Source organism: Chiloscyllium plagiosum, unplaced genomic scaffold (assembly GCF_037043375.1).
Source record: "Chiloscyllium plagiosum isolate Xiang-an unplaced genomic scaffold, Cpla_swu_hap1 HiC_scaffold_5, whole genome shotgun sequence".
Classification (NCBI taxonomy): domain Eukaryota; kingdom Metazoa; phylum Chordata; class Chondrichthyes; order Orectolobiformes; family Hemiscylliidae; genus Chiloscyllium; species Chiloscyllium plagiosum.
In genome coordinates this window covers 132,110,684-132,129,434 of record NW_028270143.1, presented here as the reverse complement: position 1 = coordinate 132,129,434, position 18,751 = coordinate 132,110,684, and the positions used below count along the sequence as shown (strand labels likewise).

The window sequence follows — 18,751 nt, the reverse complement described above, 5'->3', positions numbered from 1 at the left end:
GAAGCCCTCGATTACAAAACACAAACTGGCAAAGCACACACCTTTAATCCCAGAGTGACAGCAGAGGAATCAAAATGAAACACATAAGACAGAAAAGAAAAATTCATATATACATAAAATATGCCTTTTCACATCTTCAGCTCCCAAAACATATCGGACAGGCCACTCATTGATAATGAAGCTGTGAATTAATGCACAGCAAGTCCTGAAAGCAGCAATGCGTTCGTGAGCAGATAATCTGTTTTTCATTAAAATGCCAGTTGAGTGTTAAACATTGCCTGCTCTTCGACTCGTGCATGGACTCTGCATTCAGCCAGGGCAGAGAAACACAGAAACATGGAAAACAGGAGCTGGGGTAGGACACTCAACATGATGATGGCTGATTCAGTGCCTTGCTGCCGCTTGCTTCTCCCCTTTACCCTTTGACCCCATTAGCCTTAAGAACCATATCCGTCTCCTTCTTGAAAATATTCAATATTTTGGCCTCAACCACTTCCTGTAGAAATCAATTCCACAGGCTCACCACTCTCCTCATCTCAGTCCGACATGATCTACCACAAAGCGCAGAGCTCCCTCAGCACCGACCCTCCGACAGTGCGGTGCTCCCTCGGCGCTAACCCTCACACAATGCAGCACTCCCTCAGCACTGACGCCTACTCCCCGCTCCCCTCACCCACCCACCCACCCACCTACCCACCAACCAACACACACACACACCAGGTAGCCCATCACTACATCAAGGGCAATTCAGGATGGTTACTCAAATTTCCTGATGAGACTGGGTGAAATTCCAATACATAGCGTCGAGGCAAAGTAAATCTTTCCTTTGGTGAGGAGTCCCGAGCTACCACGGTATACCAGGTGGATAAGACCATAAGACGTATGAGCAGAAATCAGGCCATTCAGCCCATTGAGTCTGCTCTGCCATTCAATCATGGCTGATAGATTTCTCAACCCCATTCTTCCTGTAACCCTTGATACTCAAGAACCCATCTATTTCCATTTTAAATGTACTCAGTGACCTGGCCTCCAAAGCCTTCTATGGTAATGAATTCTATAGATTCACCACTCTTTGGCTGAAGAAGTTTCTCCTTATCTCCATCTTAAAAGGTCTTCCCTTTACGCTAAGGCTGCGCCCTCAGGTCCTAGTCTCTCCTACCCAATCTTCCCAATGTCTACTCTGTCCATGCCACTCAGTATTTTGTAATTTTCAATTAGACCTCCCTTTATCCTTAGGAGAAAATGAGGACTGCAGATGCTGGAGATCAGAGCTTAAAAACGTGTTGCTAGAAAAGCGCAGCAGGTCAGGCAGCATCAAAGGAGCAGGAGAATCGACGTTTCGGGCATAAACCCTTCTTCAGGAATGAGGAGGGTGTGCCAAGCAGGCTAAGATAAAAGGTAGGGAGGAGGGACTTAGGGGAAGGGCGCTGGGAATGCAATAGGTGGAAGGAGGTTAAGGTGAGGGTGATAGGCCAGAGATGGGGTGGGGGTGGAGAGGTCGGGAAGAAGATTGCAGGTCAAGAAGACGGTGCTGAGTCTGAGGGTTGGGACTGAGAAAAGGTGGAGGGAGGGGAAATTCCCCAATCCTCTGGTTTCTGACTGCCCTTCACCACATTATACGCTTTTTCGCTGTTCTTGACTTCCCTAGTCAGCCATGGTTGCTTCATCCTCCCTGTACCACACTTCGTTTTTGCTAGGGATGAATTTTGACTGTCTCTCACCAACATGCTGTACTCTCAGCTCTTTACTCAAATACTCCAATTCCTTTGTAAGAAATCCATTTGTTGTTGGTGTTGACTTCCTGGACAAGATACCAAATCTTTTTAAATATAAACACTTCCTCGTCTGTTACCATTAAAAAAAATGTCAGTTTTGCTTTTATGATAGATAACTTTGCACATGCCTGCCCACCCACTTAACCTGATTTTATCCCCTGCAGCCTCTGTGCCCTCCACACTAGAGGGTCATTTAGCTCAGTTGGCTGGACGGCTGGTTTGTGACACAGAGTGGCGCTAACAGTGTGGGTTCAATTACTGCTCTGGCTGAGGTTACTGCGAAGGACTCTCCCTCTCAACATCCTCCCTCTCCTGAAACATGGTGACCCCTGGTTTAACCACCGCCAGTTGTGTCTCTAATAAGACTGCAGCCCTGTGGTAAGTCAATGGACTTGACCCATAAAAGCCCTTCTCATCAGGAACATCCTTCGTATATTTACATTGCTCAAGAATATCCCACTAGAATTTTATAGATTTCTATGAGATATCCCTCATGCTTTGTGATAACACTGCACAGTACCTGATCAAAGCTTTTTTTGAAAACCTAAGTTAAGCACATCCACTGTAATGTCCCTTATCCATTTTAATAATTAGAACTTCAAAAACCGCAGATTTGTCAAGACACAACTTTCCGTCGATAAATTGGTTCTGGATCAGAATAGGATAGTATGAGGAACACAAATACATTCGCACACTTTGCCCACGTTCACCCCGTTCCAATTCTTGGGAACTGTTGCAGAATATCCGGAATCCATGTTTTGTCTGTGACAAAAGGTACTCGAGTGACTGCGAAACACATCAAGATGTGTAAGAATCAGGAAAGACCATCCTGAAACATACATCTTTCCTTTCTCCCTCCATCCTATAGCACTTGGGCTAAGACAATGATCAGCGCCTGTGGGGGAAAAATAAATCCTCACAAAAATAAAGGCCCAGTCCCTTGGACTCTTATGCAGGGCACTGCACCCTGTCCAAGCAATGAACAGATTCAGAGACTCACCTCTGACATAACGACAGACAAGATTAATCCACTCACGGTCCCTTCCTCAGATACAAGCACATCATGGAAATTATGACCGTTCAGGAAGTGATTGTCAAACTTCCAAACACAGGGCCACGGGGGGAGTATACAGTGAGAACTTTGGCAGTATATCTCTGCATTCCAATCAACAACTGCACAGAGACCAGACCTTGATACATAAGCTATCCGTCTTAAGACTCAGCTGCTGCAAAGGGGAGAAATCCAAATCTCTGTTCAAATACATGCCTCAAACGTAACAGCAATCCTGTGCGCTGCAGTAGATAAAACGGACAGCAACAAAAGGTCAGTTCTGAAACAGCAACACCCTCATGAAAATCTCTCTTCAAAAGGAGGAGTAAAACTCACCCACAACAGCCACTGTCCCCAGGGCAGGGCAGAACAAGCAGGGAAATGCATTCAGACTGTCTCCACAAAGCCAACTCCCCAGCTTCTGCCTGTCTAACACGAGGCAAATAGCACAGAGGTGTTACAGGATAATTACATACATTTCATAACGAGAGATCTGCGTGCGAAAACTGTAACATACAACACCACAAATTCCACCAACTGCACCAAAATCTGCATGGAATTACACATCTTTAAATTAAAACTGAATTACATTCCCAGCTTGCATTGTTTTGGCGTTAATTATTTTCTCGGGGACGCATATTATAAATTTCACAAGAAATTTCACACACTGCACTCAAATTCAAACATGTAGGGGAGGCTGAAACATCTTCCCGCCACACAATCACTGTCTAACATGAACATATATTTTAAAAAAAACTTTACAAATGGGGCTGAGTTGATTAGATTAGATTAGATTACTTACAGTGTGGAAACAGGCCCTTCAGCCCAACAAGTCCACACCAACCCTCCGAAGAGCAACCCAGACCCATTCCCCTACATTTACCCCTTTACCTAACACTACGGGCAGTTTAGCATGGCCAATTCACCTAACCTACACATTTTTGGACTGTGAGAGGAAACCGGAGCACCTTTAGGAAACCCACACAGACACAAGGAGAATGTGCAAACTCCACACAGACAGTTGCCTGAAGCGGGTATTGAACCCGGGTCTCTAGCACTGTGAGGCAGCAGTGCTAACCACTGTGCCACCGTGAGCTATCAGGTGTCACTGGGGGGAATGGGGAGGAGGGACAGGCAAAGAGGCAAGCTACAAACAAGAAGGTAAAGGCGGATTCCAGTGAAGAGGTTGGGAGCGAGGGGATATGAACCATGCAACCACCTGCACCACAAGTGGAAGGAGAGGGAACAAACCCCCTCTCCATGGGGGAGGTTGGTACACCATGAGGCACATCACATCAGTGGGTGCTCACCTGTACTCCCAAGACCTCCAGTGAGAGGCAGAAAGCTCACATCGCCCCCTCCCCCTCCATTCAGAGACACAGTAAGCCACTGAGTGCAGCCAGCGTTCACGACAGGGGGAGGGGGGAGGGGGGTGGGGAGGAGGGGGGTGGGGGGGGTTGAGGGTGTGTGGGGGGGGGGGTTGAGGGTGTGTGGGGGGGGATTGAGGGTGTGTGGGGAAGATTGAGGGTGTGTGGGGAAGATTGAGGGTGTGTGGGGAAGATTGAGGGTGTGTGGGGAAGATTGAGGGTGTGTGGGGAAGATTGAGGGTGTGTGGGGAAGATTGAGGGTGTGTGGGGAAGATTGAGGGTGTGTGGGGAAGATTGAGGGTGTGTGGGGAAGATTGAGGGTGTGTGGGGAAGATTGAGGGTGTGGAGGGGATAAAGGTGTGGAGGGGATAAAGGTGTGGAGGGGATAAAGGTGTGGAGGGGATAAAGGTGTGGAGGGGATAAAGGTGTGGAGGGGATAAAGGTGTGGAGGGGATAAAGGTGTGGAGGGGATAAAGGTGTGGAGGGGATAAAGGTGTGGAGGGGATAAAGGTGTGGAGGGGATAAAGGTGTGGAGGGGATAAAGGTGTGGAGGGGATAAAGGTGTGGAGGGGATAAAGGTGTGGAGGGGATAAAGGTGTGGAGGGGATGACGGTGTGGAGGGGATGACGGTGTGGAGGGGATGACGGTGTGGAGGGGATGACGGTGTGGAGGGGATGACGGTGTGGAGGGGATGACGGTGTGGAGGGGATGACGGTGTGGAGGGGATGACGGTGTGGAGGGGTGACGGTGTGGAGGGGTGACGGTGTGGAGGGGTGACGGTGTGGAGGGGTGACGGTGTGGAGGGGTGACGGTGTGGAGGGGTGACGGTGTGGAGGGGTGACGGTGTGGAGGGGTGACGGTGTGGAGGGGTGACGGTGTGGAGGGGTGACGGTGTGGAGGGGTGACGGTGTGGAGGGGTGACGGTGTGGAGGGGTGACGGTGTGGAGGGGTGACGGTGTGGAGGGGTGACGGTGTGGGGGGGATAAAGGTGTGGGGGGGATAAAGGTGTGGGGGGGATAAAGGTGTGGGGGGGATAAAGGTGTGGGGGGGATAAAGGTGTGGGGGGGATAAAGGTGTGGGGGGGATAAAGGTGTGGGGGGGATAAAGGTGTGGGGGGGATAAAGGTGTGGGGGGGATAAAGGTGTGGGGGGGTGAGGGTGTGGGGGGGTGAGGGTGTGGGGGGGTGAGGGTGTGGGGGGGTGAGGGTGTGGGGGGTGGGGATGTGTGGGGGGTGGGCTGAGGATGTGTGGGGGGGGCTGAGGATGTGTGGGGGGGCTGAGGATGTGTGGGGGGGCTGAGGATGTGTGGGGGGGGGGCTGAGGATGTGTGGGGGGGGGCTGAGGATGTGTGGGGGGGGGTGTGGAGTGGTGTGGGGGGGTGTGGAGGGAGGTGGGGGGGTGTGGAGGGAGGTGGGGGGGTGTGGAGGGAGGTGGGGGGGTGTGGAGGGAGGTGGGGGGGTGTGGAGGGAGGTGGGGGGGTGTGGAGGGAGGTGGGGGGTGTGGAGGGAGGTGGGGGGTGTGGAGGGAGGTGGGGGGGTGTGGAGGGAGGTGGGGGGGTGTGGAGGGAGGTGGGGGGGTGAGGGTGGAGGGGTGTGGGAGGGTGAGGGTGGAGGTTTGTGGGGGGGTGAGGGTGGGGGGGTGTGGGGGGGTGAGGGTGGAGGGGTGTGGGGGGTGAGGGTGGAGGGGTGTGGGGGGGTGAGGGTGGAGGGGTGTGGGGGGGTGAGGGTGGAGGGGTGTGGGGGGGTGAGGGTGGAGGGGTGTGGGGGGGTGAGGGTGGAGGGGTGTGGGGGGGTGAGGGTGGAGGGGTGTGGGGTGGTGAGGGTGGAGGGGTGTGGGGGGGTGAGGGTGGAGGGGTGTGGGGGGGTGAGGGTGGAGGGGTGTGGGGGGGTGAGGGTGGAGGGGTGTGGGGGGGTGAGGGAGGAGGGGTGTGGGGGTTGAGGGTGGAGGGGTGTGGGGGTTGAGGGTGGAGGGGTGTGGGGGTTGAGGGTGGAGGGGTGTGGGGGTTGAGGGTGGAGGGGTGTGGGGGGTGAGGGTGGAGGGGTGTGGGGGGGTGAGGGTGGAGGGGTGTGGGGGGGTGAGGGTGGAGGTGTGTGGGGGGGTGTGGGTGGAGGTGTGTGGGGGGGTGTGGGTGGAGGTGTGTGGGGGGGTGAGGGTGGAGGTGTGTGGGGGGGTGAGGGTGGAGGGGTGGGGGGTGAGGGTGGAGGGGTGTGGGGGGTGAGGGTGGAGGGTTGTGGGGGGTGAGGGTGGAGGTGTGTGGGGGGGTGAGGGTGGAGGGGTGTGGGGGGGTGAGGGTGGGGGGGGTGAGGGTGGGGGGGTGAGGGTGGGGGGGTGAGGGTGGGTGGGGGGTGAGGGTGGGTGGGGGGGTGAGGGTGGGGGGGTGGAGAGCGTGGAGGGGTGAGGTTGGAGGGGTGTGGGGGGGGTGAGGGTGGAGGGGTGTGGGGGGTGAGGGTGGAGGGGTGTGGGGGGGGGTGAGGGTGGAGGGGTGTGTGGGGGGTGAGGGTGGAGGGGTGGGGGGGGTGAGGGTCGAGGGGTGAGGGTGGGGGGGGTGAGGGTGGGGGGTGGGGCGGGGTGAGGGTGGGTGGTGGTGTGGGTGAGGGTGGGAGGGTGTTTGGTTGAAGGGGAGGGTGTGTTGGTGGGAGTGTGTGGGGCGTGGGTGTGTGTGGGGGGTGGAAGGGTGTGGGGGGGTGAGGGTGGGGCTGTGTAAGGTGGGGGCTGTGGGCGGGGTGAGGGTGGGGTGTGAGGGTGTAGGGGGTGAGGGTAGCGGGGTGTGGAGTGTAGTGGGGGTGAGGGTATGGGGGGGTGAGGGTGTGCAGGGGCTGATGGTGTGCAGGGGCTGAGGCTGTGCAGGGGCTGAGGGTGTGGGGTTGTATGTGGAAGGGTGAGGGTGTGGGGGGCGTGAGGGTGTGGGGGGCGTGAGGGTGTGGGGGGCGTGAGGGTGTGGGGGGCGTGAGGGTGTGGGGGGCGTGAGGGTGTGGGGGGCGTGAGGGTGTGGGGGGGGTGAGGGTGTGGGGGGGGGAGGGTGTGGGGGGGGAGGGTGTGGGGGTGTGGGGGGTGAGGGTGGGGGGTCGGATGCGGGCGGGTGGGGTTGAGGGCGGGGGGGATGCGGGCGGGGGGGATGCGGGCGGGGGGGATGCGGGCGGGAGGGTGGGGGTGTGGGGGGGGGTGAGAGTGTGGGGGGGGTGAGAGTGTGGGGGGGGGTGAGAGTGTGGGGGGGGGGGTGAGAGTGTGGGGGGGGTGAGAGTGTGGGGGGGGGTGAGAGTGTGGGGGGGGGTGAGAGTGTGGGGGGGGGTGAGAGTGTGGGGGGGGGTGAGAGTGTGGGGGGGGGGTGAGAGTGTGGGGGGGGGGTGAGAGTGTGGGGGGGGGTGAGAGTGTGGGGGGGTGAGAGTGTGGGGGGGTGAGAGTGTGGGGGGGGGTGAGAGTGTGGGGGGGGGTGAGAGTGTGGGGGGGGTGAGAGTGTGGGGGGGGGTGAGAGTGTGGGGGGGGTGAGAGTGTGGGGGGGGTGAGAGTGTGGGGGGGTGAGAGTGTGGGGGGTGAGAGTGTGGGGGGGGTGAGAGTGTGGGGGGGGTGAGAGTGTGGGGGGGGTGAGAGTGTGGGGGGGGTGAGAGTGTGGGGGGGGTGAGAGTGTGGGGGGGGTGAGAGTGTGGGGGGGGTGAGAGTGTGGGGGGGGTGAGAGTGTGGGGGGGGTGAGAGTGTGGGGGGGGTGAGAGTGTGGGGGGGGTGAGAGTGTGGGGGGGGTGAGAGTGTGGGGGGGGTGAGAGTGTGGGGGGGGTGAGAGTGTGGGGGGGGTGAGAGTGTGGGGGGGGTGAGAGTGTGGGGGGGGTGAGAGTGTGGGGGGGGTGAGAGTGTGGGGGGGGTGAGAGTGTGGGGGGGGTGAGAGTGTGGGGGGGGTGAGAGTGTGGGGGGGGTGAGAGTGTGGGGGGGGTGAGAGTGTGGGGGGGGTGAGAGTGTGGGGGGGGTGAGAGTGTGGGGGGGGTGAGAGTGTGGGGGGGGTGAGAGTGTGGGGGGGGTGAGAGTGTGGGGGGGGTGAGAGTGTGGGGGGGGTGAGAGTGTGGGGGGGGTGAGAGTGTGGGGGGGGTGAGAGTGTGGGGGGGGGTGAGAGTGTGGGGGGGGTGAGAGTGTGGGGGGGGTGAGAGTGTGGGGGGGGTGAGAGTGTGGGGGGGGTGAGAGTGTGGGGGGGGTGAGAGTGTGGGGGGGGTGAGAGTGTGGGGGGGGTGAGAGTGTGGGGGGGGTGAGAGTGTGGGGGGGGTGAGAGTGTGGGGGGGGTGAGAGTGTGGGGGGGGTGAGTGTGGGGGGGGTGAGTGTGGGGGGGGAGAGTGTGGGGGGGGGAGAGTGTGGGGGGGGTGAGAGTGTGGGGGGGGTGAGAGTGTGGGGGGGGGGAGAGTGTGGGGGGGGGAAGAGTGTGGGGGGGGGAAGAGTGTGGGGGGGGGAAGAGTGTGGGGGGGGGAAGAGTGTGGGGGGGGGGAAGAGTGTGGGGGGGGGAAGAGTGTGGGGGGGGGAAGAGTGTGGGGGGGGGAGAGTGTGGGGGGGGGAGAGTGTGGGGGGGGGAGAGTGTGGGGGGGGGAAGAGTGTGGGGGGGGGAAGAGTGTGGGGGGGGGAAGAGTGTGGGGGGGGGAAGAGTGTGGGGGGGGGAAGAGTGTGGGGGGGGGAAGAGTGTGGGGGGGGGAAGAGTGTGGGGGGGGGAAGAGTGTGGGGGGGGGAAGAGTGTGGGGGGGGGAAGAGTGTGGGGGGGGGGAAGAGTGTGGGGGGGGGGGAAGAGTGTGGGGGGGGGGGGAAGAGTGTGGGGGGGGGGAAGAGTGTGGGGGGGGGAAGAGTGTGGGGGGGGGAAGAGTGTGGGGGGGGGAAGAGTGTGGGGGGGGGAAGAGTGTGGGGGGGGGAAGAGTGTGGGGGGGGGAAGAGTGTGGGGGGGGGGAAGAGTGTGGGGGGGGGGAAGAGTGTGGGGGGGGGGAAGAGTGTGGGGGGGGGAAGAGTGTGGGGGGGGGAAGAGTGTGGGGGGGGGAAGAGTGTGGGGGGGGGAAGAGTGTGGGGGGGGGAAGAGTGTGGGGGGGGGGAAGAGTGTGGGGGGGGGAAGAGTGTGGGGGGGGGAAGAGTGTGGGGGGGGGAAGAGTGTGGGGGGGGGGAAGAGTGTGGGGGGGGGAAGAGTGTGGGGGGGGGAAGAGTGTGGGGGGGGGAAGAGTGTGGGGGGGGGAAGAGTGTGGGGGGGGGGAAGAGTGTGGGGGGGGGAAGAGTGTGGGGGGGGGAAGAGTGTGGGGGGGGGAAGAGTGTGGGGGGGGGAAGAGTGTGGGGGGGGAAGAGTGTGGGGGGGGAAGAGTGTGGGGGGGGGAAGAGTGTGGGGGGGGGAAGAGTGTGGGGGGGGGAAGAGTGTGGGGGGGGGAAGAGTGTGGGGGGGGGGAAGAGTGTGGGGGGGGGGAAGAGTGTGGGGGGGGGGAAGAGTGTGGGGGGGGGAAGAGTGTGGGGGGGGGAAGAGTGTGGGGGGGGGAAGAGTGTGGGGGGGGAAGAGTGTGTGGGGGGGAAGAGTGTGGGGGGGTTGAGAGTGGGCGGGGGGTTGAGAGTGGGCGGGGGGTTGAGAGTGGGCGGGGGGTTGAGAGTGGGCGGGGGGTTGAGAGTGGGCGGGGGGTTGAGAGTGGGCGGGGGGTTGAGAGTGGGCGGGGGGTTGAGGGTGGGCGGGGGGTTGAGGGTGGGCGGGGGGTTGAGGGTGGGCGGGGGGTTGAGGGTGGGCGAGGGGGTTGAGGGTGGGCGAGGGGGTTGAGCGTGTGGGGGGTTGAGCGTGTGGGGGGTTGAGCGTGTGTGGGCGGTGAGGGGAGTGAGGGTGTGTGGGCGGTGAGGGTGTGTGGGGGGGTGAGGGTGTGGGGGACGTGAGGTGTAGGGGGGCTGAGGGTGTGTGTGGTTGGTGAGGATGAGGGAGGGTGAGGGTGTGGGGGGGGTGAGTGGGGATGAGGATGTGTGGGGGTGAGGGTGTGGGGAAGGTGTGGGGGGGTTGTGGGGGGGTTGTGGGAGGGGTGAGGGTTGGGGGGTGAGGGTGTGTGGGGGGGTGAGGGTGTGTGGGGGGGTGAGGGTGTGTGGGGGGGTGAGGGTGTGGGGGGGTGAGGGTGTGGGGGGGTGAGGGTGTGGGGGGGTGAGGGTGTGGGGGGGTGAGGGTGTGGGGAGTGTGAGGGTGTGGGGAGGGTGAGGGTGTGGGGGGGTGAGGGGGGCTGAGGGTGTGGGGGGGTGAGGGTGTGGGAGGGTGACGCTGTGGGGGACTGAGGGTGTGTGGGGGGGAGGGTGTGTGGGGGGGGAGGGTGTGTGGGGGGGGGAGGGTGTGTGGGGGGGGAGGGTGTGTGGGGGGGGGAGGGTGTGTGGGGGGGGAGGGTGTGTGGGGGGGGGAGGGTGTGTGGGGGGGGAGGGTGTGTGGGGGGGGAGGGTGTGTGGGGGGGGAGGGTGTGTGGGGGGGGAGGGTGTGTGGGGGGGGAGGGTGTGTGGGGGGGAGGGTGTGTGGGGGGGGGAGGGTGTGTGGGGGGGGGAGGGTGTGTGGGGGGGGAGGGTGTGTGTGGGGGGAGGGTGTGTGGGGGGGAGGGTGTGTGTGGGGGGGGAGGGTGTGTGGGGGGGGGAGGGTGTGTGGGGGGGGGGGAGGGTGTGTGGGGGGGGGGAGGGTGTGTGGGGGGGGGGGGGAGGGTGTGTGGGGGGGGGAGGGTGTGTGGGGGGGGGAGGGTGTGTGGGGGGGGGAGGGTGTGGGGGGGGGGGGAGGGTGTGGGGGGGGGGGGAGGGTGTGTGGGGGGGGGGAGGGTGTGGGGGGGGGGAGGGTGTGGGGGGGGGGGGAGGGTGTGGGGGGGGGGGAGGGTGTGTGGGGGGGGGAGGGTGTGTGGGGGGGGGAGGGTGTGTGGGGGGGGAGGGTGTGGGGGGAGGAGGGTGTGGGGGGAGGAGGGTGTGGGGGGAGGGGGTGTGGGGGGTGTGGGGTGTTGGGGGGGTGTGGGGTGGTGAGGGTGAGGGTGCGGGGGGGTGAGGGGGACAGGATGAGGGTGTGGGAGGTGAGGGGGGATGAGGGGGGATGAGGGGGGATGAGGGGGGATGCGGGGGGATGCGGGAGGGTGACGGGAGGGTGACGGGAGGGTGACGGGGTGGTGACGGGGTGGTGACGGGGTGGTGAGGGGGGGGTGAGGGGGGGGTGAGGGGGGGGTGAGGGGGGGGGTGAGGGGGGGGTGAGGGGGGGGTGAGGGGGGGGTGAGGGGGGGGTGAGGAGGGGTGAGGGTGTGGGGTGTGTGGGGTGGTGAGGGTGTGGGGTGTGTGGGGTGGTGAGGGTGTGGGATGTGTGGGGTGGGGGGGTGAGGTTGCGGGGGGTAGGGGGGTGAGGGTGAATTAGGGTGAGGGGGGATGAGGGTGAGGGGGGTGTGGGGGGGTGAGGGTGAGGGGGTGTGGGGGGTGAGGGTGAGGTGGGTGTGGGGGGGGTGTGGGTGAGGGGGGTGTGGGGGGGTGAGTGTGAGGGGGGTGAGGGTGTGGGGGGTGAGGGTGAGGGGGTGATGGTGAGGGGGTGAGGGTGAGGGGGTGAGGGTGAGGGGGTGAGGGTGAGGGGGGTGAGGGTGAGGGGGTGAGGGTGAGGGGGGTGTGGGGGGGTGAGGGTGAGGGGGGTGTGGGGGGGGGGGTGACGGTGAGGGGGGTGTGGGGGGGGGTGAGGGAGGTGTGGGAGGGTGAGGGTGAGGGGGGTGGGGGTGAGGGTGAGGGGGGAGAGGGTGGGGGGGTGAGGATGAGGGGGGTGAGGATGAGGGGGGTGAGGGGGAGTGAGGGTGTGGGGAATGTGGAGGGGGGAGGGTGAGGGGAATGTGGGGGGTGAGGGTGAGGGGAATGTGGGGGGTGAGGGTGAGGGGGGTGTGGGGGGGTGAGGGGGGAGTGGGGGGGGTGAGGGTGGGGGGTTGTCCGGGTGAGGGTGCGGGGTGTGAGGGGGATGAGGGTGAGGGTGAGGGGGGGGGTGAGGGTGAGGGGGGGTGAGGGTGAGGGGGGGTGAGGGTGAGAGGAGTGTGGGGGGGGTGAGGGTGAGGGGGGTGTGGGGGGGGTGAGGGTGAGGGGGGTGTGGGGGGGTGAGGGTGAGGAGGGTGTGGGGGGTGAGGGTGAGGGTGTGGGTGAGGGGGTGGGGGGTGAAGGTGAGGGGGGTGAGGGTGTGGGGGGTGAGGGTGTGGAGGGGTGAGGGTGTGGAGGGGTGAGGGTGTGGAGGGGTGAGGGTGAGGGGGGTGTGGGGGGGGTGAGGGTGAGGGGGGTGTGGGGGGGTGAGGGTGAGGGGGGTGTGGGGGGTGAGGGAGGAGTGGGGGGGTGAGGGTGAGGGTGAGGGAGGGTGAGGGAGGGTGAGGGAGGGTGAGGGAGGGTGAGGGTGAGGGTGAGGGTTAGGGGGGGTGAGGGTGAGGGGGGTGAGGGAGTGTGGGGAGTGAGGGGGTTGAGGGTGAGGGGGGTGTTGGGGGTTGAGGGTGAGGAGGGTGTGGGGGGGGTGAGGGTGAGGGGGGTGGGGGGTGAAGGTGAGGGGGGTGAGGGTGTGGGGGGTGAGGGTGAGGGGGGTGAGGTGGGTGTGGGGGGGTGACGGTGAGGGGGTGTGGGGGGGGTGAGGGAGGTTGGGGGGTGAGGGTGAGGGGGTGAAGGTGAGGGGGGTGAGGGTGGGGTGATGATGAGGGGGGTGTGGGGGGGTGAAGGTGAGGGGGGTGAGGGTGAGGGTGAGGGGGGTGAGGGTGAGGGGGGTGAGGGTGAGGGGGGATGAGGGGGATGGGGGATGAGGGGGATGGGGGATCAGGGTGAGGGGGGATGAGGGGGATGGGGGATCAGGGTGAGGAGGGTGAGGGTGAGGGGGGATGAGGGGGGTGTGGGGGTGAGGGGGGTGTGGGTGTGAGGGGGGTGAGGGTGAGGGGGGTGGGGGGGTGAGGGGGGGTGAGGGTGAGGGGGGTGGGGGGGTGAGGGTGAGGGGGGTGTGGGGGTGAGGTTGAGGGGGTGAAGGCGAGGGTGAGGGTGAGGGGGGTGATGGTGAGGGGGGTGTGGGGGGGTGAGGGGGGAGTGGGGGGTGAGGGTGGGGGGGTGTGGGGGTGACGGTGCGGGGTGTGAGGGGGATGAGGGTGAGGGAGGGTGAGGGAGGGTGAGGGGGGGTGAGGGGGGGTGAGGGTGAAGGGGGGTGAGGGGGGTGAGGGGAGTGTGGGGAGTGTGGGGGGGGTGAGGGTGAGGGGGGTGTGGGGGGTGAGGGTGAGGAGGGTGTGGGGGGGTGAGGGTGAGGGGGTGGGGGGTGAGGGTGAGGGGGTGGGGGGTGAAGGTGAGGGGGTTGAGGGTGTGGGGGTGAGGGTGAGGGGGGTGAGGTGGGTGTGGGGGGGTGACGGTGAGGGGGTGTGGGGGGGGTGAGGGAGGTTGGGGGGTGAGGGGGTGAAGGTGAGGGGGGTGAGGGTGGGGTGATGATAAGGGGGGTGTGGGGGGGTGAGGGTGAGGGGGGTGTGGGGGGGTGAGGGTGAGGGGGGTGTGGGGGGGTGAGGGTGAGGGATGTGAGGGGGGTTGGGGGGGTAAGTCGAGGGGGGGTGAGGGTGAGGGGGGTGAGGGTGAGGGGGGGATGAGGGGGAATGGGGGATCGGGGGGAATGGGGGATCGGGGGGATGGGGGATCAGGGTGAGGGAGGTGAGGGTGAGGGGGGTGTGGGGGTGAGGGGGTGTGGGGGTGAGGGGAGTGAGGGTGAGGGGGGTGAGGGGGAGTGAGGGGGGGTGAGGGGGGTGAGGGTGAGGGGGGTGGGGGTGTGAGGGGGGTGGGGGGTGAGGGTGAGGGGGGTGTGGGGGTGAGGTTGAGGGGGTGAAGGCGAGGGTGAGGGTGAGGGGGGTGAGGGTGAGGGGGGGGTGAGGGGTGTGAAGGCGAGGGTGAGGGGGTGAGGGTGAGGGGGGGTGAGGGGGGATGGGGGGTGAGGGTGAGGGGGTGAGGGGGGAGGGGGTGTGAGGGTGAGGGGGGTGTGGGGTGTGGGGGTGAGGGTGTGGGGGTGAGGGTGTGGGGGTGAGGGTGTGGGGGGGTGAGGGTGAGGGGGGTGAAGGTGAGGGGGGTGAAGGTGAGGGGGGTGAAGGTGAGGGGGGTGAGGGTGGGGTGATGATGAGGGGGGTGTGGGGGGGTGAAGGTGAGGGGGGTGTGGGGGGTGATGGTGAGGGGGGTGTGGGGGGGTGATGGTGAGGGGGGTGAGGGTGAGGGGTGTGAGGGGGTTGGGGGGGGTATGTCGAGGGGGAGTGAGGGTGAGGGGGGTGAGGGTGAGGGGGGATGAGGGGGGTGTGGGGGTGAGGGGGGTGTGGGGGTGAGGGTGAGGGGGGTGGGAGTGAGGGTGAGGGGGGGTGGGAGTGAGGGTGAGGGGGGTGGGAGTGAGGGTGAGGGGGGGTGAGGGTGAGGGGGGGTGAGGGTGAGGGTGAGGGGGGTGGGGGTGAGGGTGAGGGGGGGTGAGGGTGAGGGGGGGTGGGGGTGAGGGGGGGGTGGTGTCTGCTCCTTCCCCCTCCCGACCCCCCCCCCCCCCGACCCTGGGGTCCGACGCCCGCGGACTCTCCTGCCGTTTGTGAGCGAGCGGCTGCTGGCCGGAAGCAGGGAACCTGAGCCCGAGGCTCGGGCCCGAGCCACACAGTAACCCACCGCGGCCCACCTGACTCTGCGAGTCCACCAGGAGCCTCGGGCCTAGCGCGCTTTACCTGTGCCGTTCTCTTGGCTTCTCGGACAATGAATATGGCGGCGGCGGCGCTGACAGGCGGCTCCTTCCGCAGCGAGGCCCCGCAGGGGTTAATCCCCGTCCGAAACCGCGATCCGCTTCGACAGGCTTGCGGCGGACACCGTAGAGGATGGGGCTGAGGGGTTTCTGGGAACTGTAGTTTGGTTCCGATGACGCTCTCCGAAGGGAATGATAGGCTTAACTACAACTCCCAGCTGACAACGCTCTAAGGACAGAGTGAAGGAGATGCCTGGGAGGCATTGTGGGAGATGTAGTTTAACACACGTTAGGGTGTGTGTTGAGGAAGGCAAAGTTAAAACTCACACAACACCAGGTTATAGTCCAGCAGTTTATTTGGAAGCACTAGCTTTCAGGGCGCTACTCCTTCATCAGGTGGTTGTGGAGCATAACACCATAAGGCACAGATGTAAATTTTATAAATTACACTTTGGAAGTAAAACCAGTCTGGCTCAAGATTGGGATACAGTCAGAATCAAACCTCACACCTTTAATGCACTGAGTTGAGATATCACCTTTTGTTATAGACCTTAAAACCTTAAGTTATCTCGAGAAGGTGACTTTGAGACTATGCAACGACGGGTACCTCGGGTTTCAAGAGCTCAATTGTGTTAGGGGATTCTCTAGTCCAAGGTACAGACAGATGTTTCTATGGCCAGCAGCGAGAAAGCAGAATGGGGTGTTGCTTCTCTGGTGCCAGGATCAAGGGTGTCTCAGAGAGGGTGCAGAGTGTTTTCAAGGGGGAGAGCAAGAGGTCATTGTCCACACTGGAACCAATGACATAGAAAGGGAAAAGATTCTGAAGGGTGATTACAGACAGGAATTTAAAAAGGAGGTCCTTGAGAGTAGTAATATCTGGAATACTCCTGGTGCTACGAGCTGGGGTGGGGTGGGGTGGGGTGGGGTGGGGGGGGAACCCAGGGAGATAGTGAGGAAAGAGATCAATCTGAGACTCGTACAGTTGAGAACAGAAGCGAGTCAAACAGTCTGGGCAGGCAGGGACAAGGTAGGACTAATAAATTAAACTGCATTTATTTCAATACAAGGGGCCTAACGGGGAAGGCAGATGAACTCAGAGCATGGTTAGGAACGTGGGACTGGGATATCATAGCAATTACAGAAACATGGCTCAGGGATGGGCAGCTTAATGTTCCAGTTGCTTCAGGAAGGATAGAAAGGGAGGCAAGTGAGAAGGGGGAGTGGCGTTTTTGATAAGAGATAGCATTACAGCTGTGCTGAGGGAGGATATTCCCAGAAATACATCCAGGGAAGTTATTTGGGTGGAACTGAGAAATAAGAAAGGGATGATCACCTTATTGGGATTGTATTATAGACCCCCTAATAGTCAGAGGGAAATTGAGAAACAAACTTGTAAGGAGATCTCAGCTATCTGTAAGAATAATAGGATGGTTATGGTAGGGGATTTTAACTTTCCAAACATAGACTGGGACTGCCATAGTGTTAAGGGCTTAGATGGAAAGGAATTTGTTAAGTGTGTGCAAGAAAATTTTCTGATTCAGTATGTGGATGTACCTACTACAGAAGGTGCAAAGCTTGACCTACTCTTGGGAAATAAGGCAGGGCAGGTGACTGAGGTGTCAGTGGGGGAGCACTTTGGGGCCAGCGACCATAATTCTATTAGATTTAAAATAGTGATGGAAAAGGTTAGACAAGATCTAAAAGTTGAAGTTCTAATTTGGAGAAAGACCAATTTTGACGGTATTAGGCAAGAACTTTCAAAAGCTGTTTGGGGACAGATGTTCGCAGGTAAAGGGACGGCTGGAAAATGGGAAGCCTTCAGAAATGAGACAAAGAGAATCCAGAGAAAGTATATTCCTGTCAGGGTGAAAGGAAAGGCTGGTAGGTGTAGGGAATGCTGGATGACTAAAGAAATTGAGGGTTTGGTTAAGAAAAAGAAGGAAGCATATGTCAGGTATAGACAGGATAGATCGAGTGAATCCTCAGAAGAGTATAAAGGCAGTAAGAGTATACTTAAGAGGGAAATCAGAAGGGCAAAAAGGGAACATGAGATAGCTTTGGCAAATAGAATTAAGAAGAATTAAAAACCAAAAGGTTTTTACAAATATATTAAGGACAAAAGGGTAACTAGGGAGAGAATAGGGCCCCTCAAAGATCAGCAAGGCAGCCTTTGTGTGGAGTTGCAGAAAATGGGGGGGATACGAAATGAATATTTTGCATCAGTATTTACTGTGGAAAAGGATATGGAAGATATAGAATGTAGGGAAATAGATGGTGACATCTTGCAAAATGTCCATAATACAGAGGAGGATGTCTTGAATGCGCTGGATGTCTTGAATGTGCCAGATGTCTTGAAACGGGTAAATTTGGATAAATCCCCAGGACCTGATCAGGTGTACCCTAGAACTCTGTGGGAAGCTAGAGAAGTAATTGCTGGGCCTCTTGCTGAGATATTTGTATAATCGATACTCACAGGTGAGGTGCCGGAAGACTGGAGATTGGATAACGTGGTGCCACTGTTTAAGAAGGGTGGTAAGGACAAGCCAGGGAACTATAGACCAGTGAGCCTGACCTCGGTGGTGGGCAAGTTGTTGGAGAAAATCCTGAGGGACAGGATGTACATGTATTTGGAAAAGCAAGGATTGATTAGGGATAGATAAAAACAATAACTGCAAATGCTGGAAACCAGATTCTGGATCAGCGGTGCTAGAAGAGCACAGCAATTCAGGCAGCATCCAATGAGCAGTGAAATCGACGTTTCGGGCAAAAGCCCTTCTGAAGGGCTTTTGCCCGAAACGTCGATTTCGCTGCTCGTTGGATGCTGCCTGAATTGCTGTGCTCTTCCAGCACCACTGATCCAGAATCTGGTTTCCAGCATCTGCAGTTATTGTTTTTACCTCGTTGATTTTAACCCTACTGCGAATCCTCTTGCAAGGATGCCTGCCTTTAAGAAGTTTTCCTCCTCTCTCTACAAGAATCTCAGGTAGTCCCCCTCCCACTGCAACTCCCAGGTCATTTCCTCTGCCCTGAAGCTCTTCAACCATGTCGTGAAACAAACTCGGTACCACAGCCACATTTGCTTTCTCATGCCTTCATAACCAACTCATCCCACACGGACTCCGGACCACCTTTAAACCAGCAGAGTTCGGACCCGAACAGGACAAACAGTACTGATTAGGGATAGTCAACATGGTTTTGTGTGTGGGAAATCATGTCTCACAAACTTGATTGAGTTTTTTCTAAAGAAGTAACAAAGAGGATTGATTTGGGCAGAGCGGTAGATGTGATCTATATGGACTTCAGTAAGGCATTCGACAAGGTTCCCCATGGGAGACTAGTTAGCAAGGTTAGATCTCATGGAATACAGGGAGAACTAGCCATTTGGATATAGAACTGGCTCAAAGGTAGAAGACAGAGGGTGGTGGTGGAGGGTTGTTTTTCAGACTGGAAGCCTGTGACCAGTGGAGTGCCACAAGGATCGGTGCTGGGTCCACTACTTTTTGTCATTTACATGAATGATTTGGCTGTGAGCATAAGAGGTACAGTTAGTAAGTTTGCAGAAGACACCAAAATTGGAGATGTAGTGGACAGTGAAGAAGGTTACCTCAAATTACAACAGGATCTTGTCCTATCGCATGTCTGACGCCCCTCCCCCAAGTCCCTCCTCCCTACCTTTTATCTTAGCCTTCTGGACACACTTTCCTCATTCCTGAAGAAGGGCTTATGCCCGAAACGTCGATTCTCCTGTTCCCTGGATGCTGCCTGACCTGCTGCGCTTTTCCAGCAACACATTTTCAGCTCTGATCTCCAGCATCTGCAGACCTCACTTTCTCCTCTTGACCAGATGGGCCAATGAGCTGAGAAATGGCAGATAGAGTTTAATTCAGATAAATGCGAGGTGCTGTATT

General features: G+C 60.3%; 1 protein-coding gene across 2 annotated transcripts in view; it reads right to left on the bottom strand.

The window, feature by feature from the left end:
* The window catches only part of LOC122550203 (casein kinase II subunit alpha), an 89,105-nt gene extending 74,138 nt beyond the window's left edge, over positions 1-14,967 (bottom strand). Inside the window, exon 1 of one of the 2 annotated variants that reach the window (XM_043690952.2) lies at positions 14,830-14,967. The gene's annotated coding sequence lies outside the window, so the exon portion shown is untranslated. Of the gene's footprint in view, positions 1-3,162; positions 3,236-14,829 lie in introns of those variants that run through there. The other variant, XM_043690954.2, reaches the window with a different exon arrangement.
* Positions 14,968-18,751: the final 3,784 nt, after the last annotated feature.